This window comes from Leucoraja erinacea, chromosome 18 (genome assembly GCF_028641065.1).
Source record: "Leucoraja erinacea ecotype New England chromosome 18, Leri_hhj_1, whole genome shotgun sequence".
Lineage (NCBI taxonomy): Eukaryota > Metazoa > Chordata > Chondrichthyes > Rajiformes > Rajidae > Leucoraja > Leucoraja erinaceus.
In genome coordinates, this window is record NC_073394.1 from 18,496,432 (window position 1) to 18,516,307 (window position 19,876).

General features: G+C 43.4%; 1 protein-coding gene across 3 annotated transcripts in view; it reads left to right on the top strand.

Moving 5' to 3' along the window:
• Positions 1 to 17,753: 17,753 nt before the first annotated feature.
• The window catches only part of LOC129705714 (uncharacterized protein C11orf24 homolog), a 35,599-nt gene continuing 33,476 nt past the window's right edge, over positions 17,754 to 19,876 (top strand). For all 3 annotated transcript variants that reach the window (XM_055649459.1, XM_055649458.1, XM_055649461.1), the window contains exon 1: positions 17,754 to 18,215. The gene's annotated coding sequence lies outside the window, so the exon portion shown is untranslated. The remainder of the gene's footprint in view (positions 18,216 to 19,876) is intronic.

Below are 19,876 nucleotides of genomic sequence, written 5' to 3' on the forward strand. Positions count from 1 at the left end.
AGAGGTTAGCCTTTAAGATCAAAATTAATAACAGCAGCCTGCAGTGATTGGCTTCACACTGTTCTCTCTATTCTTTGTAGGATATGTTACAGATAGAGAAAAAAATCAGCTGAAACTTGTTTGCCTCAGCTTTGTAGTGTAAAACAAACATCGCACAAAGGAAGCGAGCGAAGCTCAATTTGTATTTCAGGTTTACTTTAGAGATACAGCGCAGAAACAGGCCCTTCAACCCACCGAGTTCGCACCGACCAGAGATCCATGCACATTACCACTACCCTACACACACTATGGACAATTTTACATTTACACCAAATCAATTAATCTGAGTTACTCCAGTATTTTGTGTCTGTCTTCAGTTTAACCAGCATCTGCAGTGCTTCCTTACACACGTACGTCCTCCTCACCATGTTTAACTTCCCTAAATCGATCACTTCACACTTGCTTCAGTTTCAATTTAACAGCACTAGCTGAAATGTGCATATGTCTAGATATTAGGCAATACAGAGTTAACAAACCTAGTTTAAATTTTTAAATTGTTGAGTAAGAGTTTACATGAGTAAAATGGCAAAGGATTAGTTAATCTCAGAAGATTCCCCACACCAAACATATCACAAAGCATTAACTGGCTGCTGGATTGCTGTGAGATTCAGGGAACAGCCTGTCATCAATGGAACTTGAAAGAATATGATTGGTGGAGGCTTAAGATTTCAATGCAAGATTCAAAAGCATACTTACTCTTCTGGTCCATAAGGAAATTAAAGATAAAGAACTTATTCAGGCTCGACTGGCCTCTGCTGTAATGGATTTCTGGTGCAGTATTTTCATTGAAATTCTATTTGATAGAAAGGCAGAGGGAATAAGTTATTGCTTCTTATCTTTGCTTCTTAAAAATAGCTATTGGTTTATTTACATTTAAAGAACAGTCCTTGGGATGTGGCATACTACCAGTAAACATTGCTGTGAAAGAAACTGAATGCTTGTTGATATTTCAAGTTACAGGATAAAATTAAAATGTTTTGACGGATGGAGACGAGAGTCGATTGTTTAAATTAAGTTATATTCGTAAAACGGTTAAATTAACGATGGGTCACACAACCAACAAAACAGATCCAGCCACAACGGTGGTCTAGAGCGACTGAAGGGGCATCGACCAGAAAGCACGCAAAACGCAAACCCTCCCCAGTGTCACATGCCTGAGGCACCCGACCGCAGGGTTCGACTACCTGCAAGCACCAGCAGGTGCCGCTACATGGCTCCCCCCCCAGAACCCAAGGTACGGACCCGGATGATACGTCCGGAACGCGTGGATCTCACAAGCGGGGCGGGCGTAACAGTAGAGGCCGGCAAAACAGGGCCGGTAGGACGCGAGGGTCACGAAAGTGGGACGGTCGTACCAATGGGGGCCGATGGAACAAAGCCGGAAACAGATGTGCTCAGCACGGTCGCAACAGCCGGCGGACGACCCCTACGTCGCGGTGGAGCAACGATCACCGGGCTGTCCCCATCCACGTGCGTGGGCTTGAGACGGCCGATGGAGACATACTCCTGCTGGCCACCCACGCCCAAGGTGAACGTGGCGACTCCGGCCCGCAGCACCTGAAAAGGCCCTTCATAGACCCGCCGCAGTGGCGAACGGCGAGCGTCCCTACGGATGAAAACATAGACACACTGCTGTAACACCCTGGGCACATGCACCACGGACGACCAATGCCTGGAAGTGGGAACGTAAGCCAATGTGCGCACCCGTTCATGAAGGCCGGCCAGCAACGCTGGGGCCGAAACCTCCTGACCCCGGGCAGCAGGCAGGAAATCCCCAGGCACCCGCAAGGGGGCTGAGCCATACGAGGAAGCAGCCAAATCCTCCTTAGGTGTGGTACGGATACCCAGGAGGACCCAGGGCAGCTGGGCCACCCAGTCCGGACCTGTAAGCCGGGCCTTCAGCGCCGACTTAAGGTGCCAATGGAACCTTTCGACCAGCCCATTAGCCTGCGGGTCATCTGGTGCAGCCGGGCACCGTGGAGCTGTGCCAAGGCCGACCACAAGGAAGAGGCGAACTGGGCCCCGCGGTCCGTGGTGATGTCGGATGGCACCCTAAACCGGGCGATCCAGTGGGCCGCCATAGCCCGTGTGCAAGCCTCGGCGGAGGTATCCGAACGTGGAATCGCCTCCGGCCACCTCGTGAAACGGTCCACGATGGTGAGCAGGTGTGTAGCGCCTCGAGAATGTGGCAAGTGACTGACGAGGTCCACATGCATGTGCAGGAACCCGCCCTCGGGGACAGCAAAATCCTGCACCGTAGGCCGTACATGTCGCTGGACCTTGGAGGTCTGACACGGGATGCAGGCGTGGGCATAGGCAGCCACCTGCTTACAGAGCCCGTGCCAGACGAACTTGGCAGCAACGTATGGACGGGTGGGCCAAACCAAGGACCACGTCGAAAACCCGGGGATGACTGGGCTGGCGCATCCTGTGGAGACATCGCACAGGACCAAGACACCTGCCGCACTGCAAGGAACTTCCGCTAACCGACGGTCAGTGCCGGGAGTGCGGTAGTCCGTCATACTGGCATCAGCCTGCTGAGCTGCTGCCAGCTCACCGTAGTCGACGCCGTGGTCCAGAGCCAAAACGGAGGGAATGGCGGGGTAATAGACAATAGACAATAGGTGCAAGAGTAGGCCATTCGGCCCATCGAGCCAGCACCGCCATTCAATGTGATCATCCCCAATCAGTACCCCGTTCCTGCCTTCTCCCCATTTCCCCTGACTCCGCTATTTATAAGAGCCCTATCTAGCCCTCTCACTCTCTGTGAGAAAAACTGTTTCCTTGTCTCCGTTCTAAATGGCTTACTCCTTATTCTTAAACTGTGGCCCCTGGTTCTGGACTGCCCCAACATCGGGAAAATGTTTCCTGCCTCTAGCGTGTCCAAACCCTTAACAATCTTATATGTTTCAATGAGATTCCCTCTCATCTTTCTAAACTCCAGAGTGTACAAGCCCAGCTGCTCCATTCTCTCAGCATATGACAGTTCCGCCATCCCGGGAATTAACCGTGTAAACCTACGCTGCACTCCCTCAATAGCAGGAATGTCCTTCCTCAAATTAGGGGACCAAAACTGCACACAATACTCCAAGTGTGGTCTCAATAGGGCTGTACAACTGCAGAAGGACCTCTTTGCTCCTATATTCGATTCCTCTTGTTATAAAAGCCAACATGCCATTCGTTTTCTTCACTGCCTGCTGTACCTGCATGCTTACTTTCATAGGCTGATGTACAAGGATCCCTAGATCCCGTTGTATTTCCACTTTTCCCAACTTGACGCCATTTAGATAGTAATCTGCCTTCCTGTTTTTGCTTCCAAAGTGGATAACCTCACATTTATCCGCATTAAACTTCATCTGCCATGCATCTGCCCACTCCCCCAACCTGTTCAAGTCACGCTGCATTCTCATAGCATCCTGCTCACAGATGGGAAGAATCCTCTGCACCTGATGAGCGGAGGGGGACTGAGTAAGATGGCCAAAGATCACAGCCGTAAGTGGTAGCGTTTTATCTAAAATCAATATACAGTGCAAACAGGAAGTTGTCAGGTTTAGACCACCAACCATTTGTAGTGCTTTCCTTCAACCCAATCCCCCACCAACCATTTGCAGTGGTTTTGCTTCAACCCAAACCCCCAACCCAATCCCCCACCAACCATTTGCAGTGCTTTTTCTTCAACCCAAACCCCCACCAACCATTTGCAGTGCTTTTTACTTCAAACCAACCACATTTTCATTTTCAACCCATATTAAGGGCACTCAAGGTCAGTAAAACCACACTCACAGTTTAGTTGACATGTGTTCAATGTTATTCACAGCTCAGACTGAGAGACATGACCCTCTCACTTCCCCCATCTTGCAGAGTGACTGAGGCACAACACTTCCGGGCTTTATAGTCCCTCCCCCCTCCCGCCAGCAAGAGCAGCAGAGAGAATCTCAACATTTTTTTAAACATTAATAACTCTTTTATTTTTCACCGATGGGAAAAATCCTCTTGTCCTGCTCAGCGGCGGAGGACTAAGGGCCAAAAATCACAACCGTAAGTAGCAGCATTTTTTTTTAAATCATGGTACAGAAAAACAGGATGTGGTCAAGATCAGACTTTTAGTAATATAGATTTAAATGTTAAAGATGAGATTTATTCAGTTCAGTTCTTTCTTGTTGCGTCTCTTGTTGCGTTTTGCTGCTCACTGCGTCTCAATGTCTCTTTGCTGTTTATGAAAAAAAAGACACACAATTTTAATATAGAGACATTATTGAGTGGTCAAACTTTAACTTGAAGGAAATCTGAGAATTTACCTCAGAAGTCATCATTCAACCAAGCACGCGTTTACTGACAACATTCTTGGTCGATGTTCCATCTTTCAGGAAGAATTTGTCATTTTCCTTCATCTTTCCTCGGCTAAGAGCCACATATAGTTGTCCATGCTGAAATACCGGTTTCTCGAAGGATATCAACACTTTCTCCATGGTTTGTCCTTGCGCTTTATGGATCGTCATAGCAAAACTTGACTGAATCGGGAATTGGCTCCGCTGAAGGGGAATGTCTTTGCATTCTGTCAAATTGAGCGTTGTTCTAGGAATGAGAACAATATCATCTTTGAAGGCTCCCATGTTGATTCTCGCAACGATCAGATTATTGTGTAGCTCTTCCACAATCATCCTTGTTCCATTGCATAGCTTTGGGGGCTCTATGTTACTCATTAACATGATCGGGGATCCTTTATTCAACTCCAATTTAAGTGGTGGTAATCCGGAGGTTTGTGGCGATATGTTTTCGATTGAAGCCTTTCCTTAATTAATTAGTCTGTCTAAAGTAAGTATTAAAAATTCCATGGCTTTAATAAGGCAGTCGTGTGGAAGAAACAGATAGCATGCTTGGGGGATAAAACCCGATATGCTGTGATGGTGAAGTTCCTGTGGAATTTAATAACAGGGCCTTACTCTGGTTATCTTCTTTCTTTCCAGCCTACATGCTGGTTAGATGCACAGCATTGTGAAGAAGCTTGTGGCAGAAGCCCACAGCTGAGTGCAGCAACGGAGCATCGGGAAAACTGCAACATTTCCAGTGAGCTTGATACAACCCGACCTGAAGGGGGAGGGGGAGAGAAATAATTGTGGGAAAATTGGGGTTTGGGAAAAATGAATCAACTGTGACAAGAAACTGATGATCAGCGGATTGATAGATAGAATCATACAGCATGGAAACAGGCCCTTCAGCCCAATTTTCCCGTGCCGACCAAGATGTCCCATCTACACTAGTCCCACCTGTCTGTTTGTTTCAGTTTGGAGGTGGTTGGGAGGTTGAGTCATGCAAGATTATTACTGCCCTATCTAGCTGCATTCATACAACTGAAACCATTCCAACAAGCTTCATCCATGTGGCTGCTCACTCTCAAGCCCTGGCAATACCTGGCCGGCCAATATTCTTAGTCTGATGATGACAATTAATAAATTAACTATCTCTTCCACTTTGATGCTGCTCCCGCAACCAACCAAGTGATTCAAGCCTCGGCCTGCTGAAGATTCACAAAGGAACAACACTTCCATTGGAGAACACTGCAGAGCAATTGAGAGCTTAAGGAAGACAAATTTTTGTTGGAGACCTGGTGCTGGCCATGTCATCAATACTGGGCTGCACTACTTCCCCATCAGAATCAAAACATGCAGCCATTCCTCTGGCCCTCTAGTTGACCCATTCCCCCAGATTGGGTCTGAAGAAGGGTCTTGAGCTGAAACATCACCTCTTCCTTCTCTCCAGAGATGCTGCCTGTCCTGCTGTTACTCCAGCTTTTTGTATCTACCCCCAGATTGCATGTCAGTTTAATTTACAAAGGTAGGTAGTTGTCAGTGAATCTTGTGCTATTTGTCTCTTGTTGTGATTGTCATGCTCAAGAAGATTGCGTGTTTGAGACATGAGGCTTGCAGAAGGTCGGTTAGTGATTGCTAGTAAAAGTCCTGGTTAGACTTGTTGTTAGGAGGTGAGTGATGGGCATGTGGTGAACTGAGCAGTGTATGAAATCAGTAATGCAGTTCGTAGGATAAGAAATCTGAAGTCACTTGTGTGAGGGTATTACATTTCTTGAAACACTACATGCAGGGCTTGAGCACTTGCTGCTTGGCATTAACTGTGGCACACCATTTTCATTATTATCCACAGACTGTTATGTCTAGCTAATGAACAAGCATGCAACTCAATGACTGAACATTTGCAATTAGAGGATTCCAGTCAACTGCCACTTATTTATTGTTCAACCTGGTGCTCAGAAAACAATCTGGCTCGGAACACCAGGAAAACAAAAGAGCTCATTCTCAACTTCAGGAGGCACAGCACCGACTTAGTCCCCCTACATATCAACGGCGAGTGTGTGGAGAGGGTCAACACCTTCCGGTTTCTCAGCGTCCTTATCTCTGCTGATATCTCCTGGACAGACAACACGACAGCGGCCATCACGAAGGCTCAGCAGCGGCTGCACTTCCTGAGGGTTCTCAGGAAGCACAACCTGGACTCTAACCTGCTGCTGACCTTCTACCGCTCGTCCATCGAGAGCCTGCTGACATACTGCATTACAGCATGGTACGGCAGCTGCACCATGGCAGACAGGGAGAGGCTTCAGAGGGTAACTAGGACAGCACAGAAGATCATTGGTTGCCCTCTCCCCTCCCTGATGGATATTTACACCTCCCGCTGCCTTAGCAGGGCAAAGAATATCATCAAGGACAGCTCTCATCCTGCGTTTGGACTGTTCGACCTACTGCCCTCTGGAAGGCGCCATAGGTGCATCAAATCTAGGACAAATAGACTCGAATAGTTGTTTTCCGAAAGTCATAACTGTTCTTAATTCACACATGCACTGACTTCACAGCACTGACTTCACAGCCCAACACCCGGACTTCCATCTAATCTATCCACGTACTGAAATTTGGAACTGTAATGTGCATTGTAACTGTAATTTTTAATATCTTTAAAAACAATGTTTTAATATTTAATATAATCTTTAAACATCTGCCTAAGAATACTACCTATTCATCCTTCACCATTTTGCCTTTATAGATATGTATATAGCGCCACAGAATTGTGCACCTATCCCCCCCCCCCCCTTTTGTTTTGTTTTCTGTTTCTTGTTTTTTGTACTAAATTATATGTATGCACTGAGTACGAGCTGCTTTTAATCTCATTGTACATGTATAGTGACAATAAATGGCATATCTAATAACTAACACAATCCTCGCAAGCATATCATGGATTGGAATTTAGTCCATTACAAGACCAGTAATATTAGAGGGAGTGAGACATTGGGCTAAAGATTCTCTACATTGAACATCCTCATGCCTTTATACCCCTAGTGAATCCCAGAATAAATTACATGTAATGCTTTACATTATAAAACACATCCAATCAGAGTTATTGAACTTTTGATTATTTATGATATTCTTTGAAGTGGTCTTTACCTCAGAATACAATTCTCTGTTTTTTAGAGGTGGGAAAGATCTTAGCTTGAAAAATATGCTACCAGATAGGCTTTTTAGTTTTGTTGAGAGATGCAATGGGGAAACAGCCCTTCGGCCCACCAAGACCACCTCGACCAACAATCCCCGTACACTAGTACTATGCTGCACACTTGGGGACAATTTTTACCAAAGCCGATTAACCTACAAACCTGTATGTCTTTGGAGTGTGAGAGGATACTGGAGGATCCGGAGAAAACCCAGCAGTCATGGGGAGAATGTACAAACTCCGTACAGACAGAACCTGCAGTCAGGATCGAACCCGGATCTCTAGTGCTGTAAGGCAGCAACTCTACCGCTGCGCCACTGTGGCACCCTTGAGGCTTGAAGATAAAAAATAATCCTCAGTTACTTGCACTACACATACTATACAGTAACGATTGTGTGATGCACTTTACTATCAATTCACTTTAGTTCCATCAATTTCAGAATGCAGATTGGGTCTTTGTTTAATATCTCTTCCAAAAGACAACCACCTCAATCAAAGCAGATTCCCTAGGTACGCCAGCTAGATATTGGCTTAATATTTAAAGATTATAAAGAGTTTATTTTTGTAACCACATACAATCGGGAGATATTGAACTTTTGATTATTTATGATACTATTTGAAGTGTTAACATAAGAAGGTTTTTACCTCAGAATACGATTTTTTGATTTTTAGAGGTGGGATAGATCTTACTTAGTGCAATATAATGTTTATTTTACCTAAGATGTGGTGTTTGATCTCAGTTTTAAAGCCTTCATAGCAATTAATTTTCACAGTGTTGAGTACTGTGGTAACATCAATTGAAAAATAATTATGTAAAGAAAATATCAATATGTTATCATTGAGAGACTTTCATGCCTGACGCGCAGCTATCCATTATTAATCAGCAGATAACTATTAAAGTTACATTATCTCTTTTGCTAATAGTTGAATGTGAAAATATTAAGGTTAATTACCTAATTGCGATTGAGAAATAACTGAATTTTCAGCTCAGTGGTGTGCAGGCAGCCCCCAGGTTACAACAGGGAAATTAAACTAAAATCCTGAGAAATGTTTATAATCTAAACTGTTCGTAAGTGGGAAATTAACAAAAATAGTGTATCGAAGAGGATCACAAAACAGTTATGACAGGGCGGCACGGCACGGTGGCGCAGTGTAGAATTGCTGCCCTACAGCACCAGAGACCCGCGTTCGATCCTGACTACGAATTCTATCTGTACAGAGTATGTACGTTCTCCCCATTACTTGCGTGGGTTTTCTCCAACACTCCAGAGACCTGCAGGTTTGCAGGCTAATTGGCTAGGCATAGTTGTAAATTGCCCCCCCTAGAGTTTGTAGGATAGTGTTAGTATGTGGGGATTGCTGGTCGGCATAGACTCGGTGGCTGAAAGGCCTGTTTCCGTGCTGTATCTCTAAACTAAACTAAACTAAAAGAAGAGCAAGCAGGCATGCAAAAAGCAGCCACCAGCCAGTCCACCTCCCCCAATTGTTATTGCTGGAAGAGAAGACACATGGAAATGCTCTGTTCCCATCCAACGGAAGATCAGAGGTTGCTTGCAGCCCTGTAGCAGCCGGCAAATCCATCCCCATCCATGCTGCAGATCTCACAAACGTTTGTTCCCAGGTATGGGACGTCCATAAGGTGGATGTTTGTAACCCAGCGAGGATCTGTAGAACAAACGGGTGAATGGCCAGTCACTGGAACATATTGGATTGTCACTACAATTTTCACAGATAAAGGTCGGATTATTTTCTCCTGTTTTTTGTTTTATCATTACCCTGGTGTTCAGGGCTTCGGAATCCAAGTCAGTGAAATACATTGTAATTGGGATTTAAGGGCCATGATTCCATCAATAAAAACAAAGCGGGAGTGCCAAAGTAGGTACCATTAGTGATCACATGATAAAACATAATAAATCATAGGGAAATGCACCAGTAACAATAATTGAAATGTGCCTCACCAAAAAGCTGCAAGGCCCATTTATCAATGAAATATGAGCAAAATATCACATCATAGTTTGCTGCATTATAAATGTGACTATTAGTCCATTACCTTTCAGTGTATAGAGGTAAACTGCTTCACAAAACATTGATGCAATACTTTTGAGATTAATTGCAAATTAATGCATGAAGCACCAATGGTTAATGGTTAAGTTTGTCGCATTTGTTTACTCATGTATAGGCCAACATACATTCTATGTAATAACACACTCTGGCAGCAGTTTCTGTTCAACAAAATGGTTTAAAGAGACAAATCTGTAATTGCTAAAGAATAAATTAATGTGCAGTGACAAGGGCACCATATGATTCAATGTGAAATAATTCAGAACGCCACGTATACCATATGTGCAAGTCAACTTTCAGGGTATTTTTGGAAGATACTGTCAAGATAAAAAGAGGAGGAAGAAGGGACTTGTTATCATTTTTACACCAGGGCTTTTGTCTAATAAAATTAGACTTGGTATAATTTGACACTTACTAAATGTTATTCTTGAAGGAATGAATTTGTAAAACATAACACAATACATACTAATGGAATATTATTTTCCTTTCATTATCTAAAGCTTTTATAGGAAAAATTATTTTAACCTAAGAAGCAGTGCTCCTAAAATTAACATCTTCAAAATGTAGGGTGACTGAAATACTTAGGTAGATAGATATGCCATTTATTGTCACTATACATGTACAATGAAATTAAAAGCTGCTCGTACTCAGTGCATACATATAATTTAGTACAAAAAACAAGAAACGGGGGGGGGAGATAGGTGCACAATTCTGCGGCGCTATATACATATATACAGATGGAAGTCCGGGTGTTGTGCTGTGAAGTCAGTGCATGTGTGAATTTGAATTAAGAGTAGTTATAATTTTCGGAAAGCAACTATTCCTGAGTCTATTTGTCCTGGATTTGATGCACCTATAGCGCCTTCCAGAGGGCAGCAGGTCGAACAGTCCAAACGCAGGATGGGAGCTGTCTTTGATGATATTCTTTGCCCTGCTAAGGCAGCGGGAGGTGTAGATATCCATCAGGGAGGGGAGAGGGCAACCAATGATCTTCTGCGCTGTCCTAGTTACCCTCTGAAGCCTCTCCCAGTCTGCTATGGTGCAGCTGCCATACCATGCTGTAATGCAGTATGTCAGCAGGCTCTCGATGGACGAACGGTAGAAGGTCAGCAGCAGGTTAGAGTCCAGGTTGTGCTTCCTGAGGACCCTCAGGAAGTGCAGCCGCTGCTGAGCCTTCTTGATGACCGCTGTCGTGTTGTCTGTCCAGGAGATATCAGCAGCGATATGGACGCCGAGAAACCGGAAGGTGTTGACCCTCTCCACACACTCGCCATTGATGTGTAGGGGGACTAAGTCGGTGCTGTGCCTCCTGAAGTCGACAATGAGCTCTTTTGTTTTCCTGGTGTTCAGAGCCAGATTGTTTTCTGAGCACCAGGTTGTCAACTTCAGGACTTCCTCTCTGTAGGCTGCCTCGTCTCCCTTTGAAATAAGTCCGACTACAGTAGTGTCGTCAGCAAATTTGACGATGCGGTTGTTGTTGTGGGCCGGACTACAGTCGTAGGTGTAGAGACAGTATAAGAGGGGGCTTAGCACACAGCCCTGTGGGGAGCCGGTACTCAACCTGCGAGTGGAGGAGAGGTGGGGGCCGAGTCTCACAGTCTGGGGCCGGTTGGTGAGGAAATCTTTTATCCAGGCACATGTGAGAGTGGGGAGGCCGAGAGTGACCAGTTTACCAATGAGAATGTCCGGAATGATTGTATTGAAAGCTGAGCTATAATCCACAAAGAGCATCCGGACGTAGCTCTGCCCCTGCTCCAGATGGCTCAGCACAGAGTGGAGAGCTACGGTAATGGCGTCTTCCGTGGATCTGTTTTGGCGATAAGCGAATTGGTGGGGGTCGAAGTCTGGTGGTAGATAGTCCTTGATGTGCTGGAGGACCAATCTCTCGAAGCACTTCGTGATTACCTGAGTGAGGGCCACAGGACGGTAGTCATTAAGGCTGGTGATGGGAGACTTCTTCGGCACTGGGACGATTGTGGCTGATTTTAGGCAGGACGGAATAACTGCCTGGTCCAGGGAGAGGTTGAAAATTCTGGTGAAGATGGCAGTGAGCTGGTGGGCGCACGCTTTGAGCACCTTACCAGGTACTCCATCTGGGCCGGTAGCCTTCTTGGGGTTCACTGCCAGGAGCACCCGTCTGACATTGTGCTCCCTGACAGTGAGTGGGGTAGTACAGGAGCCAGGTGAGGGTGGGAACAGGGCTGTAGCAGGTGAGTGCTGCTGTTTTGATGTTTCAAAGCGGGAGAAGAAGCAATTTAGGTAACTTCTACATAGGTTTCTATAATAGTGATAAACAGGAGTATTTTTAATAGTTTAAATGGACTGCTGCAGTTTGCTGAGCCAAAATCGGCCACGCTGATTAGCTCTATGACACAATGACTCTAAAATGGTATGCTTAAATCTGCTCTGATCTTTCTGCTGTAGAATATTATGGAGAAGAACTAATGAAATTCATCATGCATAGGTGCCACATGGGAAGCAAATTATTCAGTCAGTTATTGTCTATGATAATGGCCATGTGATTAAACATAATTTTCCAAACATTTAGTTGCTGTGGAAACTGCCAAGAAATGTTGCTGAGTTAAATAGAAAGGTTTTAATAATAATAATAATAATAATAATAATAATATCTTTTATTGTCATTGCACATCAGTGCAACGAGATTTAGTATGCAGCTTCCATTCCATTTAAAGCACCTTATGAAATGTGCTGTGGTTCACTTCAATACAAAAATCATGGCAATACTTACATTCTGAATGGATGTATGGTATAATCTTGCTGCCTCATTACCCTCTGACACAAGTGGGTGGGGCAGATAAAAATTAACAATGTCTATCACATTCCTGTAGCTATTTCCATACTGCTGCATAACTTTGCCCCAAGTGAAGCATAAATTCCAGTTTCATAAATAAACATTACTTTTGCCATCATTCTACAAACGTTACGGTGACAAAAAATATCCAGTTCCATGGAGATTAATGGAATAATTAGTTTTGAACACTTGAGGCTGTGGGTTGGGTGGGGAAGAGTGGTGAGGAAGGGTGCATTCTGTACAATTCGGTTGATCTAAAAAGTAAGTACATCCTTCAACCCTAAAAGATTAGATTGGTATTCAGATGCACAGATGCACAGAGTCTCTTGCCCAGACTAGGTGAATCAGGGCATATGTAGGTTTAAGGTGATGGGGAAAATATTTAATAGGAATCTGAGCGGTACCTTTTCCACACTGTATCACTCTGTCTCTAAAATACCTTCAATAATCTGTGCCTTGACTGTTCTGCTTTTGTTCCTTCTATTTTACTCCAAAGGAATCAGTCATATTGTTTTTTAATTCAATTGACAGCCTTTTAGGATTGAGTTTTATATTTTCAATACTGTTAGTGTGTAAAAGTAATTTTGTGTTTCCCTTCCAGAGGAAAGTTTACCCTATCGCTTCATAGATGGGAAAATGGTGAGTGGGGGTAAATTGCAATTTTAAGAGATTTCAAACCAGTTCTCTGGGGGGTATGATGATCTACTACAGAACAAAAATTGAATCTACAGCAACGCTTATCGATAGAAACAAAATTACATTTCAGTGAGCTGGGGAAATAATAATTTGAAGCTACAGTTTGCCTGATATGAGTGTATGAAACAGGTAAAAGTTTTACATTAGGCCCCACTGATGTCGATGAGCCATGAAATCACAAGGCTTTTGGCTCATGCCCATAGGGTGTGTCTTAAAGAACAATGGACACTTGCTACTGGAATTCAATCATGTTACTTACTGAATACAGACAATAAAAGCTCACAAACTGATAAAAGTGGTTAACAATAAATCTTAATATTTGAACCATGAGGTAAACCTGTTTCCAGAACCATTTTCTGGTGCTTCATGATTTTTCGTTCCTAAAAATAACATAATAAGGTCTATCCTCTGAAATGTTATTCATTTTACTAATGTCAGTGAAGGTGACAGGTATATTCATCACAGTCATCTAAAATGAGTTAAAAAAAAAATTGCATTCAAAACTTTAAATTCAGAACTTTAATTTAGCCTTTGCTATTTCTATTTATCTGTTTTGGCAGCCATAAAAATTGTTGTACACAATTACTTAATTGGAGATTAAGTATTATTGGTAACATTATGAAGTGATGACTTCAAATCGGAAAACATCTGTGAAAGAGGAACAGAGTTAATGTTTCAGATCCAAAATCCTTTGTCAGAACCTGAAATGTTAACTCTTTTTGCAGCCAGTTGTAGCATTCTAAACATTTCAACCACTTTTTCATTAACCATATCTATTTTTTAATCATTTACTTGAACTTCAATGTCAGATGTTAAAAAAAAGTATTTTTTTGCTCACTATATTCTGCTTGAGTAGCTTGCAACCTATCAGAATGAACATTGAATTCTCTAATTTTAGGTCACTAACCAGGAAATCCCCCCCCCCCCCCCCCCCCCCCCCCACCCCCCCCCCCCCTTCCCCCCCCCCCCCCTCTTCACCCCCCCCTGTGCCCCCCCCTAGACTTCCCCCCTTCCCCCCCCCTCCTTTCCCATCCTCTCCTTTCCTGCCCCAGCTAGACTTGTGCTCATTTCTCTCCTTTCGCCACCCCTTCCACCTATACTCCTTCCTGTGGTTTCACTATTTGTATCTCTTCTATCCGTATCTCACACCTTTTGTCTTTTCATCTCTGGCCTATGTCCAATCATCTACCTATCAACCCCCCCCCCCCCCCCTTACCTGTATTCACCTATCACTCGCCAGGTTTTACCTGCCTTTCCTCTAGTCCAGTTTTCTTCCCCCACCTCCCCCACTAAGATACTCCAGCACTTTGTGTCTTTTTTAAAGAACTAATTGTCATTTGCCAAAGGGATTTACACATTTCTGCCACCCTCAGCCCTGAAGGATCTTGCCCAGGCTTTTAGATTACGTCCCTTCATCTACAACTCTACAAAGGGTAGAAATCATTTTCTTCTGTCTGCCTGAACAGTTCTCCATGAAGAAAAAATAAGCAGAATGGGCCATTAGATTCTAGAATTTAGAAGAATCATAAATTATCTTATTAAAACCTTTAATAATTCTGAGGAATTTGACAGTGTAGGTGCAGGCCTAGATCCGGTAGAGTTTTAAATTGTTGGCTAGGGAAATGGAGTCAAGGCCATAATTACATTAGCCATCATGCCTTGATTGACAGTGTAACCTCAGGAAGTCAGATCAATGGCTCCAGAAAGTTTCATGTGACCAAAGGGCCATGTCAGATTTTGAAAATATAATCCCATTTAAAATTAAAGATTATTTATCTAGGGAAAGCGATATTAGGAATAGGAAGGGAAATCTAGTTGGAGAGAGCAATTAAGGTTGCAATAATTTCAAAAACAATCTCTGGACAAATCCAGGGCACGTATTATGGAAAGAGAACAAAGGTGGAAAACAAATATCACACTGCAGAACCACTGTCAGCAGATTCTGTTTAACAGCTTCACAGCAAAAATAATGACATGGCAGTGCATCAAGCATAATAAATAGTCCAATTGCACCATTCAGACTTCCTAGCACAACTTTCAGGGTGCACTTACTAGGTGAATGCTGGATGTATAGTTGGCCAGTATATAACTGGATGTATATAACTGGCCAGACATATTGGTTAAAGGATCGTATCTTCTGCATCCAATATCACCACATAATCCTGGGTTGTCTCCCTCCTTCTATTCATCTACTTTGAAAATATGGCTTCTCCCCTCCCCAATCGCCTCTCCTCTATCTCAGATGATAGTTGGTGTCACACGCCTCCAATCCCCTGTCCCCTTTATCATTTCTTCATCACATGCTTTCTTTACACTTCAAACTATATGCCCAATTTACTATGTGTAGGAAGGAACTGCAGATGCTGGTTTAAACCGAAGATAGACACAACAAGCTGGAGTAACTCAGCGGGACAGGCAGCAGCTCTGGAGAGAAGGAATGGGTGGTGTTTCAGGTTGAGACCCTTCTTCAGACTGAAGAAGGGTCTCGACCTGAAAAGTGATCCATTCCTTCTCTCTTAGAGATGCTGCCTGTCCCGCTGAGTTACTCCAGCATTTTGTGTCTATCTCCAATTTACTATGTTCTCTCTCCAGTCTGATCACCTGTTCTTTTACTCTCGAGTTGCTTCCTCAATGTTCCCTTTCCAATCCCCTCTCCCTGCCGCAATCCCCTGACCCCCCCCCCCCAACCATGTAACTTTGATCACTTTTCCTCTCTTTATGTGCTCCCCTCCATGATATCTTATCATCTCTCCATTTCCAGTCTCTGCTACTTTTTCTCTGAACTGCCTAAAGATTAGTTTGCTCTTCACAGTCCCATCCACCCTCTAATCTTCTGCTCATTTCCCATATCCATGACCATCTGTCTTCACTGAACCCTCAATCCTGCCTCCCCCCACTCAGATTGTTTGTCCAATTTCCTCAGACTCTGAACATGCTGCAAGTTGACTGTCAATAGCCACTGCAAACTCCACTGCATTCAATGTGCATATCTGGCTCTGATACAGCCACAATGAAATTGAGGTTCCCAAACACATATGTGTGCCGAGAATAGTTAGTTGAAAGTGGCATCTCAGGTCGATAGGATGGTCAAAAAGGCTTTTGGCATGTTAGCCTTCATCAGTCAGAACATTGAGTATAGAAATTGGGAGATCATGTTGCAGTTGTATAAGATGTTGGTGAGGCTGCATTTCGAATATTGTGTTGTTTTGGGCACCATGTTATAGGAAAGATCTTGTCAAGCTAGAAAGGGTGCAGAGAAGATATACAAGGATGTTGCTAGGACTCGAGGGTCTGAGCTATAGAGAGAGGTTGTGCAGGCTAGAACTCTATTATTTGTAGCGCAGGAGAATGAGGCGTGATCTTATAGAGGTGTACAAAATCATGAGAGAAATAGATCAGGTTGATATACAGACTCTCTTGCTCAGAGTAGGGGCATCGAGATCCAGAGGACAGAGGTTTAATGTGGGGGGGGGGGGGGGGGGGGGAGGAGGGGGTGAAGATTTAATAGGAACCTGAGGGGGTACCTTTTTCACACAAAGGGTGGTGGGTGCATGGAATGAGCTGCCTAAGGAGGAGGTTATTGAGACGGGTTTAGAGAGATATGGGCCAAATGCAGGCAGGTTCGACAAGTGTAGATGGGAGATGTTGGCCGGTGTGGGCAAGTTGGTCTGAAAGGCCTGTTTCCGCGCTGTAAGACTCTATGACTCTATGACTAATAGTGAAAATGTTTCATGCCAGCATACACAGCAACTCCTAGGAGACCAGCTCAACTGTTAAGGATATGTTTGGGATAATAGTTGATCCTTTCGGAGATAATCCATGCGAAAATAGGAACTGTTCCAAAAGCTAGACTGGAATAATAAGGCCACACTGAATGGCGAGTTGGAAATTGTAGCTGTAAATAGGAAGAGGGAAGTTTATATGGAGGGGCCATGATAAGGAAGGCAATTAGAGCTATAAATTCAGAGAGAATTCATTCATGAAAGTTCAGGTTGAAGTCATTGAGGATGTGAATTTGTTTGGTGCTGAAGTTGAGTATATTGAGAACATTGGTAATTGATGTTTGGGTCAGCACTTTTCTTCAGAGCCAACCCAAAACATTCTCTACCTATGTTCCCCAGAGATGCTGCTTGACCCACTGACTTACTCCAGCACTTTGTGTCTTTTTTTGTAAACCGGCATCTGCAGTTCCTCGTATCTCCATGGCAATAAGCGAAATTGATCTAGAGGGAGTGAGACCGATGGAAATGCTCTGAGCCTGCCTACTCAATGGGCTGAATGGGCATCCTCTGCGTTGAATACATGAAAAAAATAAAAAGAACACATTTAAAAAAAAAGCATAATCTTCAGTGCAGCCACCAGAAGATTGGCTTTCTGTTTATTAACATAGATTGTGATTTTCATAGTTTAAGATGAACCTGTTAAAATTGAGTGTATGTGAGTGGATTTACTGATTGACTTTGCTCAATCTATTTTTATTTTGCAGTTGCTTTGAGCAGATGCATCATTTTTAAAAAAAAAACACGCCATTCTTCCTCACTGCTAGTCTAAAGCTGTTGCCTTGAATATCGCTGGCAGCGCTCCCGCAGCCCTCCTTAAGCTATGCCAAGAGAAGTATAGACCCCAAGCCAAACAGCTCCGCGCAAGCGTCCGCCGAAGACGTACACTGCAATTATTATTCATGTACGTAATTATCACGCGTTACAAATAAAATCGCTGTCAAAAGGGGAAGCGAGGTTGAGATCTGGAAGGCCCTTTGTATTTATTGATTTGCATTTATTCCAATGCAGTAAACCTCTTCCTCCAGGTTGCTTTGTGCAGTTCCGCCGACGCTTCTGCGCGGGGATTTTCACAGATACTTGGTGTGTTGGCATGTGGTGACGTTGCAAAGCTTTCACCGGCGAGGCTGCAGGAGTGAACGCTTGCTGGAGACGCTGCAGCCAGCCAGGCTGACTGACTGACTGACCGACCGACCGCAGCCGCAGCCTGCGAGGGACTGCTCCGGGGCTTGGTCTTTGCTTGAATGCTGCTGAGAGGAGAAACAAGTCGGGCCGGTGCTCAGTGGAGTGAGGCTTAACCTAAACTGAAGACTTCGTTTCTCGGCAATGTGGTAAGTTAGAGAGTAAAAGTTAAAACTTCAAAGTTATGCTCTGGCCTAGTGCAATAATTAAATGTAAAGAATCAAGGGTGTATTTAAAAAGTGTGGAGTTACACCCTCACCAATGCGAAAGAAAGGGCTCCTTGTTCAAATGCGAATAACATTATGTCTGTACTTGTCTATGACATGCCTCAGTCATTCAGACTTATCTCATTCAGCAACTACAGTAATTTATGTGTATGACTTGGTTGCAGAAAACGAGTCCTTTAATTTTCTGTCGCTTACATTACGTCTTGTAGTGTGTGTGTGTGTCCTCGTCGCCTCTAGAAGTTAACTACAAATACACAAGATAAACAGAGTGAATGTTTCAGGTTAATGATCCTACCTCAGAACCCTGATTAGGGGTCCTGGAGCTGACTGTAAACTACTTCTCTTTTCACAAATGCTGTCTGATCTGCTGAAAATTTCCAGCCTGTTCTATGTTCATTGCAATTTTTTATATGATTATTTGTGCATGGATATATGCAAGGGTTTGTGGTATGAATAAGTTGTAAAGTAGGTATTCTTTGAGGCTGGACCAATTAAGCCATGAATGCCTGATCATTATACTGAGATACTGCTTATTATAATTTTTAATAGTTGTCACCTGACATAAATGCATGGTTATGTAGATGTATGTCATGATCAAATCATATGATTGTATTTAAAGGTTGGAGCAGTCCCACTGTATATTCTTATACAAGTGAATCATTTGGATAGGCTGTAACAAATTGCTGTGAAATATTGGATTTTGGAAGTGATTGTACCTTGTACAAATGATTGAAGTCAGGCTGATTTTCTTGATTGAGATTTGTGTTATGAATATCTCAAAGACAGACATGATCACTGGGCTTGTATATCTGTTACATGGTAGTTTTTAAAATATCGCTGGTAATTTATTTTCTCCATGTGTGCAGAATTATCAAAATTTGAAACAATGCGGACCGCCCTGCTGAGTTACTGCAGCACTATGTTTTGCTCAAGATTCTAGAATTAGCAGTTCCTTGTTTCGCTCTGTTAAAAGATTAAACTAATTACAGCTTAATACAATGTTAACTTGCAACACTTTATTTGTTGCATTTATTAGTTAACATTTAAGGATGAACAGAACAATGATTTTTAGAATGTATCTAATTCCATAACTGAACATCCCCTAACGTGGTGCCATATAGGTAAATGCTGAACCATGTTTACTATTTCTCAATACAGGTCTTCCCCAGCTTATGAATGCCCAGCTTGTACATGTGATGAAAGTTGGGGAGACCAGCGAGATGGATTTGCTGAGTGCTAAAGCCATCTTCTAGTTGGGAAAAACTGTTTGCAACCACGTACTGAATTGCAAACTATTCAGTTATGAACAGTTCTCAGGAATGGAACCGTGCTGGACCTTGGGGAGAACCTGTAACAATTACAATCCTTCAAGTAAATTCTTGCTTCTCTTGGGGTGAAGAACTTAAGTAGTGGCTACCTTCCCACAATCCTGCCCAGAACAAGGATAAATCATTGAATATTAGAGACCTACTATGTGTAAACTTGTGGAGCCTTCATCTGTTTCTTATTCAATATATTATGTTGCAGAAATTAAGACAGAAAGCTCAAATTTCTTTTGATGTCAGACATCTGAAAAATTATTC